The sequence below is a fragment of the Poromitra crassiceps genome, assembly GCF_964638095.1.
Source record: "Poromitra crassiceps genome assembly, chromosome: 11".
Lineage (NCBI taxonomy): Eukaryota > Metazoa > Chordata > Actinopteri > Beryciformes > Melamphaidae > Poromitra > Poromitra crassiceps.
Window position 1 is genome coordinate 41,549,504 of NC_139643.1, and position 13,700 is coordinate 41,563,203.

The following is a 13,700-nucleotide window of genomic DNA, read 5'->3' on the forward strand; positions in this document are numbered from 1 at the left end:
AACAGGAAACATGCAGGAAACATAAAAGGCATCAGTTCCTGTGTGTCAGGGAATTCTTCCCGGGAAAGAGGAAGCCCTGATAGGTGCAAAAGGAAATATAAAAGTTTTCAACTAGATACAGCTTGAATCACAATCAATTAGTGATAACGAGTGGCAAAATTGACTTTTAAATACATTGTGAATAATTACTTTACAGTCTCTCAAAGCATCAGCGTTCAAAATTATATGATTACAATAATGTAGTTTTAGTTTTAGTGTATGGTAGAGTGGGGGTGAGGGTCATTGGTTGGTTGAGGCTCACTCACAGGACATGTGGGATAAGCTTGGGGGCGGGGCTTAATCTCCTGCAGTGCTTCATAGCCCTCAGTCAAGATTAACTTTAATAGTCACAGTAAGCAGGTTTACAAACATCAACTATGCAGCACAGTGGTCACATCAATAGTAGAGCAATAGAGAAAAACAGACTCAAAATATAAAGTGCAATGTATGGGATAATGTCCATGGCCGGTGGGGGGACCACTTTCAGACTTTGATCTGACTTACTTATGTAAGTTATACTGATAGTTAGGCTTGTTTGGTTGTTTTGTCAGAGGGAGATGTTCACCTGTTCTGCAGAAGAGCCTCCCTCAACTTGTATCAGTTCATTTTTTGTGTCATGGTACAGCCCCCTCTAGTGTCAGCAAAACAAAATACAGCACTGATGTTAATTCAGAGAAGGGTGCTATAGCTCCATCCCAGGCCCGGCGCTAGGGGCGGGCCTGACCGGGCCGGGCCCCCCCATTCAACAAACTGGCCCCCCCATTAAAAAAAAAAAAAAAAAAAAAAAAAAAAAAAAAATTTTGCTAAACGTTTTTCCGTTTTTCTGTTTTAAAGTTTAACATGGAATCTGGCTGTCATTAGGCATTGATTAACTGAATGCTATTGCTAACTGTTACTTTGAACATCCATTTGCAATGATTCTGGCTGGATATTTATGGAGAGATATATGTGTCTTTATTCTGTGACTGAAAGTTTACATCCTCTAACCAAAGACTGTATCTGTGAGAAAATAAATCCACTTTGTAATCAAAAAATAGACCTGTAAGCAAAAACATGGATTTGAAAACAAAACTATCAACAATCCAATCAAAGAAAAATTTAAAAATGAAATAAAAAAAATGTTTTTAGATTTTTCATTAATGTGAATTAAAAAAAGTTGCATGCAAACACAAACATTTTGTTCTCAACTCCAAAACATTTGTTTGCGAAACCATTACCTTTGCTTACAAAGCTCAACTTTTATTTGCGAAACGAAAAGTTTTGTTTGCAAAACCTGAGTTTTGCAAAACTTTTTCTGTTACAATAAGGGCGGGACCTACAGCAGAAAGAAGTAACGCACGTCCCTATTGGCCAGTGTCGATCGGAGTGATAGCTTGGCAACATCCAATCCAGTACGAGACAAGGCGGAGGGCGGGCACTTGAATGGAAGTATTTCCTGAAGGAATCTCCATGCCATTTCAGCGCCAGTTATAACCACAGATTGAAGAGAGAAGCCGTGAGTATGTTCACACCAAGTGCATGTAACCTGACCAAACATAAAAACAACATAAAAACATTGGTGTGAACATACTCACGGATTCTCTCTTCAATCTGTGGTTATAACTGGGGCTGAAATGGCATGGAGATTCCTTCAGGAAATACTTCCCGCCCTCCGCCTTGTCTCTTAAGCCCTTTTCCCACATGCGCTTTGTACCGCAAAATGACCGGTATGTGGTCTAATGCCTGCATGTGAGAAAGGCGCCGTGCCGGTATAAGCGCGACCCCGTCGTCCCCGACATTTCACCACTTTCGACCTATTCAGAAGAGCGGTATGCTCTTAAGGGGACGCAAGTGGAAACGGTTCAGGTCATTTTCCGCGACAGCGGTCCTTCAATCATGGGCGAGGAGTAGCCTACACACGTTGCTTAATGTTCCAGCGGGCATAATCTAATCATTCGCGCACATTAAAGCAAACTGGCGAAATGATCTTGTGATAGCCTAATAAGAGCAGTATGTCAGCTTGCTGATTTCCGAAGGCATTTTCCGCTATCAGTGGGCTGTGACTTCGTGGACCAGGTTGCAATGCACACAGTAGACAGTCCAACACCAAATACACAGCTGATTGTTCGATATTCCCCTGGTGTTGCGTACCACCAAAGGACTATTGCCAGTCGCAAACGCGCTTCCAGTGGTTTTCGCCACCGGGTGATCTTGCGTGCGGGTCGGACCAGACTCAGCACGTAATACCGGGACATGCGAAAATGACGCTTCCATTCCACGTCGTCAAAATTGTTCAGAGCATCTTCCCAAAATAAATTCCCTCCTGGTCTCTCTCGCTTCCAGACGGCTCTAGTCTCACGCAGCAGCGCAGAGGTACATAATCATCAGTCATGATCTGTCCCCGGTTTAGTCTATCTTCATATTCTGCGCGACACTCTCATGGGCGAGGTGTACACACGTTGCTTAATGTTAAACAAGCAAACTTATTTCACCATTCGGAGTTTTGCCGACACGTCACTCCCCACCCGCTCTGCAGTGCCGCCCCCCCCCCCCCCCCATACAGGCAATTTCGCTGATAGATTCCCACATGCCAGAGGAGAGGTGTGAAGGGAAATGTCCGATATTGACTTACAGGTAATTTTCCGGTACGCATGTGGGAAAACGGCTTTACTGGATTGGATGTTGCCAAGCTATCACTCCGATCGACACTGGCCAATAGGGACGTGCGTTACTTCTTTCTGCTGTAGGTCCCGCCCTTATTGTAACAGAAAAAGTTTTGCAAAACTCAGGTTTTGCAAACAAAACTATTCATTTCGCAAAAGAAAAGTTGAGCTTTGTAAGCAAACGTAATGGTTTCGCAAACAAATGGTCTGGAGTTGAGAACAAAATGTTTGTGTTTGCATGCAACTTTTTTTAATTCATGAAAATCTAAAAACATTTTTTTAATTTTATTTTTTAATTTTTCTTTGATTGGATTGTTGATAGTTTTGTTTTCAAATCCATGTTTTTGCTTACGGATCTATTTTTTGATTATAAAGTGGATTTATTTTCTCACAGATACACTCTTTGGTTACAGGATGTAAACTTTCAGTCACAGAATAAAGACACATATATCTCTCCATAGATATTAACTATTGTAAATTTGTGCACAATGTGTAAATACACTTAATATTAATTGTTTAAGCCTAATTATTTGTAAAGTCACAACACATTAGAGATGTGTGTAGTTCTTCACAGATTTAGCCTCTTCATTTTGCTCTCAAATGCACCAGGTTGACGAATTTTACTTTAAAATGTACAAAATCTTCTTCCGGGGGAGAATCCCCCCGGACCCCCCTTGGGTAGCTTGGCCCCCCCAAGCTAGTGGCAGGCCCCCTCTGTAACTTGGGTCTGGAGCCGGGCCTGCTCCATCCTAGTCAGAATGGGCCTCAAGTAATGTGCTGGGATCTTACTCACTTATTCACAATAAAACCTTCAATACAATAAGCTACTGGTTTGGGAGAAGAAGTTTGCCTTGATCGTGTTGTTGATGTTGTTCGTGTCTGTTCATGATTTCTATATAGGAGTGTTGTGCTGGCACATGTGCACACGCGCACACAGTCCCTTGTCATCACAAGAGGTTATTTGAAACACTGTAGGCTGCTAGCCTAAAGACACTCTGCTCCACCCCCTCCCCCTCCCCCTCCATCACAACTACTACCAAATTCGTAAGCACTGCGGTTTGTGAAAGGAAATAATACCTGTGACTTCCTATTTTTACTTAAGTTGTATACGTCTACATCTGTATTTCCTGAAGAGAATACAGTTGGGACACAGTGAGTTGCTGGAGTGTTGAGCAGAGCAGAATAGAGCGCCCTACAGTAGAATACATCTGAACTGATTCAGGTACACAGCTGATGAAAACACAGTGATTATACAGTGATGTCTGCTGATCTGTACGCCAAGGTAGACTTCACCAAGAAAGTTAGATATCAGAGAGGCGAGAGGGAGGAGAGGATTGTGGACATCTATGAGAGCGCAGACAGCGTGAGGATTTATGACAACCCCTCGGTGGAGAGGAGTACGCCACCGGACACTGCTGGGGGTCAAAACCAAAGTATCTATCTATCTATCTATCTATCCATCCATCCATCTATCTATCTATCTACAGTATCTATCTATCTATCTATCTATCTATCTATCTATCTATCTACAGTATCTATATTTTTTGTGGCAACTAGTGACACCTTTTTTCATTATTTGTTTTGTACTTTTTAAAATTAGAATGTTTATTTTATTTTATTTTTTGTTCACGGATCATTCCATTTTTGTTAATAGCCAATATTAAAATGTAAAAAAATAGAGAAAATCTCACAGCATCTTATGCAGACAACATGCCACTAATTGTAAAAGTGCAAGCTAAGTCTCCTTCATATTTAAAGACATTTGCTTACCATTTTAAAAACAGAGCATATTTGTGTTGCATTTTAAAATGATTGACAGTCCACTCGGCAGTGCAAGTTGTATTGCTATCACATGCTTTTGACTGAGTTTAATAAGGAGTAGGTTTCCATAACTAATAATGTGCCTTACTAATGACTTTTAAAAGCAACGTTCCCCAACACAGTTCATTTGTGTCCACAGTCACTCCAGTCACTGGAGGTCTCATCAACCCATCTGGGAGATGGCCGCTTTGGAGCCATCGGGGAACCAATGCGGCGGCCGAGAGCGGCCACCGAGGTGGTTTCGACCGCCACAGAGAACCCACGAGCCCAGAGCCAGGAAGCCATTGGCCCGCCTGCAGTCGGCACCAGGCCTTCCAGTGGGATGGCCAAGTTAAAGGCAATCATCGCGACCACAGCACGGAGCACGACTTCCAGCCACAGCAACGCCGCACTGACACATCCACCTCAGACCAGAGAGGGGTCGTCCAGGAAGAACAACAGGCCTCTTCCCCCGCCAACACCTCCAACCGTGGATGGAGACCAAGCGGTAGAAGGAGGCTCCGGCAGTATCTTCACCGTTGACTTCTCTACCGGGATACAGCATATCCTGGCTGGGGGGATAACGACAGGTGGAATTGCTCATTCGGAGGGGAGCACCCTGGACTGGGACCCCAGGGCAACCGGGGGTCCGGGGCAGAGCCGTCCACCAAGTCCGGAATGGGCACTGCCCCCTCCACATCTATCCCCGATCACCCCCCCGTCCTTTCCGAGCTGCCACAGTGTTTCTGGGGCTGCTGTGTCTTCTCCTCCTGGCTGGGATCATCGGCCTGGGACTCCAATGTGAGTTTTCAGTTTGGTGATGGCTGTTATAGATCGCCTAAATAAGTCATGTGATGGCTCAGTGGTAGAGCTGTCTCCTCACAGCTAGAAGGTCCTGGGTTCGATTCCCACCTGGGACGCTGTGAGCGCTGAAGGAGTACGTGCCCGTCCGCATGTCCTCGAGTGCCACCGCCCGGGTGGGGTCGTCAAAAGCGCCTTTCTGTCTGGAGTTTGCATGTTCTCCCCATGCGCCCTGGGGCTTTCCTTCACATAGGAACCCCTTCACCAAAACATGCAATATCCTGGTCACTGAAGTGGTGCCTCCTCTGGTTGTTTGGGGCACCTGTTTGGAGGGAGGGGAACTCGTTAGAATATCGTGATCCTCCCACGTGCTATGTCCTAACGGTGAAGCTTCCCCTGTCAGGTGAAAAGAAGCGGCTGCTGACTTCCGGCGGCGCTGTAGTAGGATGGACCTGTAGTGGCGAGCTCCTCAGAATCGGTTAACAAAAGTACCTCCTATCAGTATAAATTAACACAAAAACCAGCGTAAATGTAGTATGGCAGGAGGGAGAAAAACTAGGAGTCAAAAGTCTAGCAAGAAAGAGGACGAATTTCAAGAAAACATGTAAGAAAAGTGGCCGAACACGAGGGAGAAAATAGCGAGGAAGAAGCAATGGAGGGACGCAAAGAAGCTGATCACGCAGCCGCGCTGCTCGAGGGTATGTCATCACTCTCTAAAGAGCTAAAGGACTTAAAACAAGACATGAGAAGAGACCTCGCTGAGTTAAAAAATTATGTCAGGAAAACTATGAAAGAAGACCTCTCTGAGTTCAAAGAAGAAGTTGTGCGAGAGCTGCAGAGTCAAAACCCCAACATCGCCAAGGCACAGACCCGAATAGCTGATCTGGAATCAGCTTGCCTGGAGATGAAAGATACGCTGCTGACGGTAGTGAAGCACACTACGGCTATGCAGGAAAAGTTGGTTGACCTGGAGAGTCCCTCAAGGAGAAATAATCTCCGCATCTACGGAGTGAGTGAGTGAGTAATTGAGAAAGTACAAAGTACGTAGAAAGTGCAGTGCTAATTAGTTTAGATGCCGAAAAAGCCTTCGACAGTGTAAGTTGGAAGTTTTTATACCTTTGCCTGGAGAAACTGGGCTTTAACACAGACTCAATAAATAGCATCAAAACACTCTATCAAGATCCAAGTGCAAGAATAAAAATAAATGGTAATCTTACTAATTGGTTTAAACTAGAAAGGTCTACTCGGCAGGGGTGCCGTCTTTCGCCGACGCTCTTCTCGATTTTTATAGAACCCCTGGCCCAAGCAATTCGACAGGAAGCGGGCATTGAAGGAGTGATGGTGAAGGGCGCAGAACACAAAATTGGGCTATTTGCGGATGATGTCATAATATATTTAAAACAACCAAACACTGGTCTCCCTACTCTCATGAAATTGTTGTCGTCTTACAACTACCGTAAATTCCGGACTATAAGACGCACCGGTGTATAAGCCGCGGGACCAAAATTGACTATTTTTTTCTTCTATAAGCCGCACCGGACTATAAGCCGCGGGTGTTTTGATGTTTAATTACCATATGAAAGGGTTCGTGCACAGAGAGGAATGTCGGGAAAGAGATCGCTGTTTGGGGAAGCTCCCATTTATTAACATTTCAACAAAACAAAACAAAAGTCAGGTCACTAATCCCCAGACAAAATCACACAACAATAGGCTACCGTATATGTGCAGCAAACCTGTAACCAGAGAAGTCAAGTCACTAATCCTCGTCTTCCTCTTCTTCCTGCGTACTGAAACCACCAAAGTCCTCATCTTCAGTGTCGGAAACGAACAGGTTCAGGGTGGCTTCGTCAACCACTCTCCTCTCTCCTTCAGGTGCCATGGCACGAGTCCGATACCTCACGAGTCCGACACCTCACGAGTCCGAAAAAAGAGGCTAACTTCCCCCAGACCCTAACCCAAAACCTAACCTCTCCCACCCCCACGCCTAAACCTAACCTCCCCCAGACCCTAACCCAAAACCTAACCTCTCCCACCCCCACGCCTAAACCTAACCTCCCCCAGACCCTAACCCAAAACCATGAGGTGTCGGACTCGTGAGGTATCGGACTCGTGAGGTATCGGACTAGGGGGCAGTCCCCGTGGCGTCATCCTCTTCATCCCGCAGCAGTCCAGCGTTTTGGAACCCGTTGGTAATTGTGGATGTTTTCACACTCCTATAATATTCCGTGATCTTCCTTTGTGTGAATTCGCCGAAGTTTGTGATTTTCTCCTGATAGTCGGGAGGGAGTTGTTCAGTAGTTCTCCCCCGGACGGACAGTCCCTTTTGCCCAGGTTACGCGCGGCTGCTCTGTTTGATCGGCGGCTGCTCTCTTTTAATGCGAGATTGACTGCTTTCAACTTGAAAGCTGCCTCGTGTGAATTTCTGCGTACCTTCCCCATGGTAAGTGAGAGTGTTGCTTCTACTGCTCGTCTTGTTGTGAATATTCCTTGGTCTTCCTTTGTGTGAATTCGCCGAAGTTTGTGATTTTCTCCTGGTAGTCGGGGGAGGGAGTTGTTGCCCGAGTGGCCGTTTGCTTACCGTAATTACCATATGTAAGTGGTCACGCACAGAGGGGATTGTCGGGAAGAGATGGCTGTTTGAGGAAGCTCCCATTTACCGTATTACAACATTTCAACAAAACAACATAACACAACACCACCGTTGTTTATTTTTACAGTGCACACAGTGTCCGCGGTGTGGTGAAAAGAGGGCAAGAGAGGAAATTAAAACAGAAGTGGATTTATAGTTAGAAAGAGTGCTAAAAAAGAGAGATTTTTTTTTTTTTTTTTCCTGAAAAAATCCATAGATAAGACGCACCGTTATATAAGCCGCAGGGGCCAAAAAACGGGAAAAAAGCCGCGGCTTATAGTCCGGAATTTACGGTACTTTTCAGGATACAAACTGTCCATCACCAACTATCCGACAAGAGTACGACTTCAGATGGAATGCAAAAACAATAAAATACTTAAGAGTAAACATCCCAGACAGCCTATCAAAACTCTACAAATCCAATTATAGGGCTTTAAGTCAGGAAATCCAAAAAGACATGGAAAGGTGGACAGTACTTACATTAGACTTTAGTTCCAGAATAGAAATCATAAAAATTAATGTGCTACCGAGAATTCTGTACCTGTTTCAATCCCTACCGGTTGAAATTCCCCAACTTCAATTTCAGGATTGGGATAAAAAAATCTCTAGGTTTATCTGGGGGGGGGGAAGAAACCAAGAATTAAGTATAAGACACTTCAACTTCCCAAAGACAAAGGAGGACTAGCCTTACCGAACCTTCTAGAATATTATTATGCTACACAGATCCGGCCTCTGGTTTGTTGGTGTGACACAGGGTTTGACACAGGGTAGTCAAATTCAAAACATGATAGTAGAAAAATGTTTAAAGAGAAGGAGAAAGAGCTTGACCCAATCACTGTGTTTACTCTGAGAACCTGGTTTATAGTGGTCAGAAAATACAATCTGCGGAGGGAGGTTAAACTACTGAGCTGGTTGGCTCATAATCCCAAATTCAAACCTGGGATCCTTGACAACAGTTTTGTACAATGGGCAAACAAGGGCATTACGGCAATAATCACAATAATAGACAAAAAATAACTTAAAAGTTTTCAGGACTTGAAGAATGAATTTGACCTGGAGAATCAATATTTGTTTAGGTACTTGCAGGTCAGAGACTTCTTCAATAAGGAAATAAACCCAGACCTTCCGGAAGAGACAAGCGGAGTGATTGGGGCTCTGGGTAATGCCTATAAGAATAACACAGGCAGAGTGATACCGGCGCTGTGTCAGGGCTTAATGATGAGTAGAGGAACCTCCACACTGTATATTAGAGATAGATGGATAAAGGAAGGTAAATTAGAAATAACTGAAGAAGATTGGTATAATATCTTTGGGGTACAGCAAACGACCACCAGCTCCAGGATGTGGAGAGAGTTTTGCTGGAAAAAATATCATGAGGTTCTTTATTACTCCCAAGACAAAAAGTAAATTTTCTGATGCACCTCATACATGTTGGAGGCTTTGTGGGGAGAGAAATGTAGATCATGTTTTCTGGGAATGTAAGAAAATTAAGAAATATTGGGAAGAAATATGGGTGGAATTGAAAGCAATATTGGGATACGAGGTACCTAACACGTGTGAGATGCTTTATCTAGGTAACTTAACCAACGAAAATGTACAGCGGGAGGATCAGTATCTGGTTAAAGTTTTGTTAGCAGCAACCAAGAAGGCAATCACAAGGAAATGGTGTAAGGAAGAACCACCCACCCAGAATCATTGGACAGATATAGTAGAGGAGATTTTCGAAATGGAAAGACTCGCACACATCCTGAGACTTCAACAGACACAATTTGAAACAAAATGGGACAAATGGACAACTTACAAGGAAACCCTTCTTCACGGAGACACCACCATAACCCCTGAAAGAAGACCTGAACTTTTATGAACCACAGAATGTAATCATGTAACACTGACATACCCAACGCACTAATGGGGGATACAAATGGGATTAAAAAAATCTGGGTAAAAAAAAAGAAATCATGTGAATGTTAATGATCCCCCAACATGTTGTTTATCTCCTATCACAGTTATTCTGGACAAAACCATCAGGAACGAGGAGAGGAATCTGCAGGTGGACGATGCTAACCTGACCAGAGAGAAAGACCAGTAACAGGCCAGTTACAACAACCTGACTAAGGAGAGAGACCAGTTACAGACCAGTTACAACAAGGAGAGAGACCAGTTACAGACCAGTTACAACAACATGACTAACATGATGTATTGATCATATATATTCTTTATCTACTATAGTTCATGCTAGAATACAAGAAGGGAGACCTATTTTTAGTTGTTTTATTGATTTTCAAAAGCCTTTGATTGTATTAACCATGATCTTCTCAGTTTTAAATTACTCAAATCTGGTATAGATGGTAAATTGTAAAACGCCTTAAAAGCCCTTTATCGGACGCCAGTGGCCTGTGTGCAGGTCAATCAGTATAGAACAGGTTGGTTTCCAACTCCATCTGGTGTCAAACAGGGGGATGTACTTTCTCCCACGCTGTTTGCCATCTATATAAACGACCTTGTTTTAGAAATCAAGCAAGCAGCTATTGGGGTCAGATTGGGTGACCTTACGGTTGGCTCTCTTCTATACGCAGACGATATAGTCCTCCTTGCCGAGTCTGAAAATGATCTTCAAAGTTTATTAAATGTTGTGTGTAATTGGTGTGGGAGATGGAGGTTGAGGATCAACAAGGATAAAACTCAGGTTGTGCATTTTAGAAAGAAAGGACATTTACGTTCTGAGTTTGCTTTTTGTTTTGGTTCCGCACCCTTATCCTACACTGAGCATTACAAATACCTAGGACTCACACTAGATGACCACCTTAGCTTTGAAGAAGGGGTAAAAGTTCTGTCGGACTCTGCAGGTAGGGCTCTGGGAGCGGTCCTTAATAAGGTTAAGTTATGTAGAGATCTTGGTTATAAAACCTACACTCAATTATTTAATTCTTGTGTTTGTCCTATTTTAGATTATGGTGCAGGGGTTTGGGGTTACTGTAAGCAAACAAAATGTGACACAGTTCAGTACAGAGCTATGCGCTGTTTTCTGGGTGTGCATAAAATGGCCCCTAAACTTGCAGTATGTGGTGACATGGGATGGGAGCCATGTGAAGTGCGACATAGGGGTGACATGGTGCGACTGTGGAATAGATTTATTAATATGCCCGATAACAGACTTACTAAACAAATTTTTCTCTGGGATCTTTCAAATAATTACTCTTGGTCAAAAAATATTTGATATGTCAGGTCTTCAATATATATATAGAAATAAATTACCTTGTTCTGTTAGTCAAATTAAAACAATATTATTTGAAAATTATAAACAGAAATGGTCAGAAGAAGTTCTGTGTAAACCAAAACTGAGAACCTATAGTTTGATTAAACATACTTATCACCCAGAGCACTATGTCACCCTTAACCTGAGCAGAGCTCAGAGGTCAGTTTGTGCCCAGCTGAGATGTGGTATCTTGTCTCTGGCTCTGTAAACCGGGCGCTTCCACTCAATTCCTGAGGAGGACAGAAAATGTCACCTGTGTGATCTGGGAGAGGTTGAAAATGAAATGCACTTTCTGTTCTACTGTCCGCTATATCACAATCTTAGACATAGGCTTTTCTGTAAAATTTCTTTTGATGAAGGTCCTGATTTGTTTTCTATGTCTGATTGTAGACTTCAGTACTTGTTTACTGAAAAAGTGTTCCAGGTAGCTCAGTTTGTGTTAAATGCCTACCAACAGCGTAGGATGGTACTCTATGTTTGAGGTATAATCCTTTTTTTCATCGTCTTGACATGTTCGGAGATATATCGTATTCTGTTCTTTCATTTTATTTTTCTTGCTCCTGTATGTTTTGAATCTAGTGTCTTGTAAGCCCATGTGGGCTGGGCATGACACTTTGAAAAATAAAAAACTAACTAACTAAGGAGAGAGACCAGTTATAGACCAGTTATAACAGCCTGACTAAGGAGAGAGACAAGTTACAGACCAGTTACAACAGCCCGACTAATGAGGGAGACCAGTTACAGACCAGTTACAACAGCCCGATTAATGAGGGAGACCAGTACCAGACCATTTGCTACAGCCTGCAAGAGAGTGTATGTACCCAGAGTGAGTACATTTTGATCACAAGTTAAATATCATTATGAAAGCAGTTCACATAGTTATTATTTTATGTGTGAGTGTGTGTGATCATTTAACATACATGCTTTGTTTTGTTTTGTTGAATTGTTGCAGCCCGGAAGTATAATTGTTGGACTCAATTTGAATCCCACTGGTACTACGTCTCTGATGAGCAGAAAACCTGGGAAGAGAGCAGACAGGACTGTCTGAAGAGAGGAGTTGATCTGGTCATCATCAACAGCAAAGAGGAACAGAGGTGTGTGTGTGTGTGTGTGTGTGTGTGTGTGTGTGTGTGTGTGTGTGTGTGTGTGTGTGTGTGTGTGTGCGCGCACACTCCCCATTTGACTAAAATCACCCCATTCAATCAGTAGGCATGTCATCAGCCCCATTCATATCGGCCAATAGGGACCTACTGGCCTGCTAGTAGGTGTGGAAGGCTTTATCTTTAGGCAAATAAAACAATGTGGTTAAGGTTAAATAACAAAAAACTTTAAAATATGATTTACAGGTGAAATGTAGACTTTGGAAACCCTGGGGATCAAACATGGCTGATCGCTAATCGGGGCGGCTGTAGCTCAGGTGGTAGAGCGGGTAGTCCACTAATCGCTTTGGATAAAAGAGGTCAGTGGTTCGATTCCCGCCTCCTCCACTCTGCATGTCGAAGTGTCCTTGGGCAAGATACTGAACCCCAAATTGCTCCTGATGGTGTGCCAGCACCCTGCGTGGTAGCCTGCCGCCATCGGTGTGTGAATGGGTGAATGTACCTACTGATTGTAAAGCGCTTTGGATAAAAGCGGTATATAAATGCAGGCCATTTACCATAATCACTGATAACAGCCTTCTGCACCTACTAGCAGGTAAATAGGGCCCTACTGGCCAATATGAATGAAGCGATAACATGCTGATAACGCTGATTGAATGGGGTGGGGTGGGGTGGTGTGTGTGTGTGTGTGTGTGTGTGCGTGTGTGTGTGCGTGTGCGTGTGCGTGTGTGTGTGCATGTGCGTGCGTGTGTGTGAGAACCCTCTAATTGCATCTCCACAAACAGGACTTCCTGGTGGTTGAACTAAACAGGGGGTGTGGATTGGTCTGACAGACTGAGAGATAGAAGGGACCTGGAGATGGGTGAATGGATCATCTCTGACCACAGCGAGATCCATGTAAGATCAGATCACATTCATTTGTTCTAACTCATTGGTGTGAGATTTCAGAGGCACTGTAGCTACAGTATGGATGATGTCTTCACAACAGGGTTTGACTCCTTGTCCTTCTCTGTTTCAGGTACTGGAAACGGGGGCAGCCTGATGATTTTCACAACGAGGACTGTGTTGAGCTACAGGACAACAACAAATGGAATGACTGGTCATGTAATGCAAATAACTACCGTAAATTCCGGACTATAAGACGCACCGGTCTATAAGCCGCGGGACCAAAATTGACTATTTTTTTCTTCTATAAGCCGCACCGGTCTATAAGCCGCGGGTGTTTTGATGTTTAATTACCATATGAAAGGGTTCGTGCACAGAGAGGAATGTCGGGAAAGCGATGGCTGTTTGGGGAAGCTCCCATTTATTAACATTTCAACAAAACAAAACAAAAGTCAGGTCACTAATCCCCAGACAAAATCACACAACAATAGGCTATATGTGCAGCAAACCTGTAACCAGAGAAGTCAAGTCACTAATCCTCGTCTTCC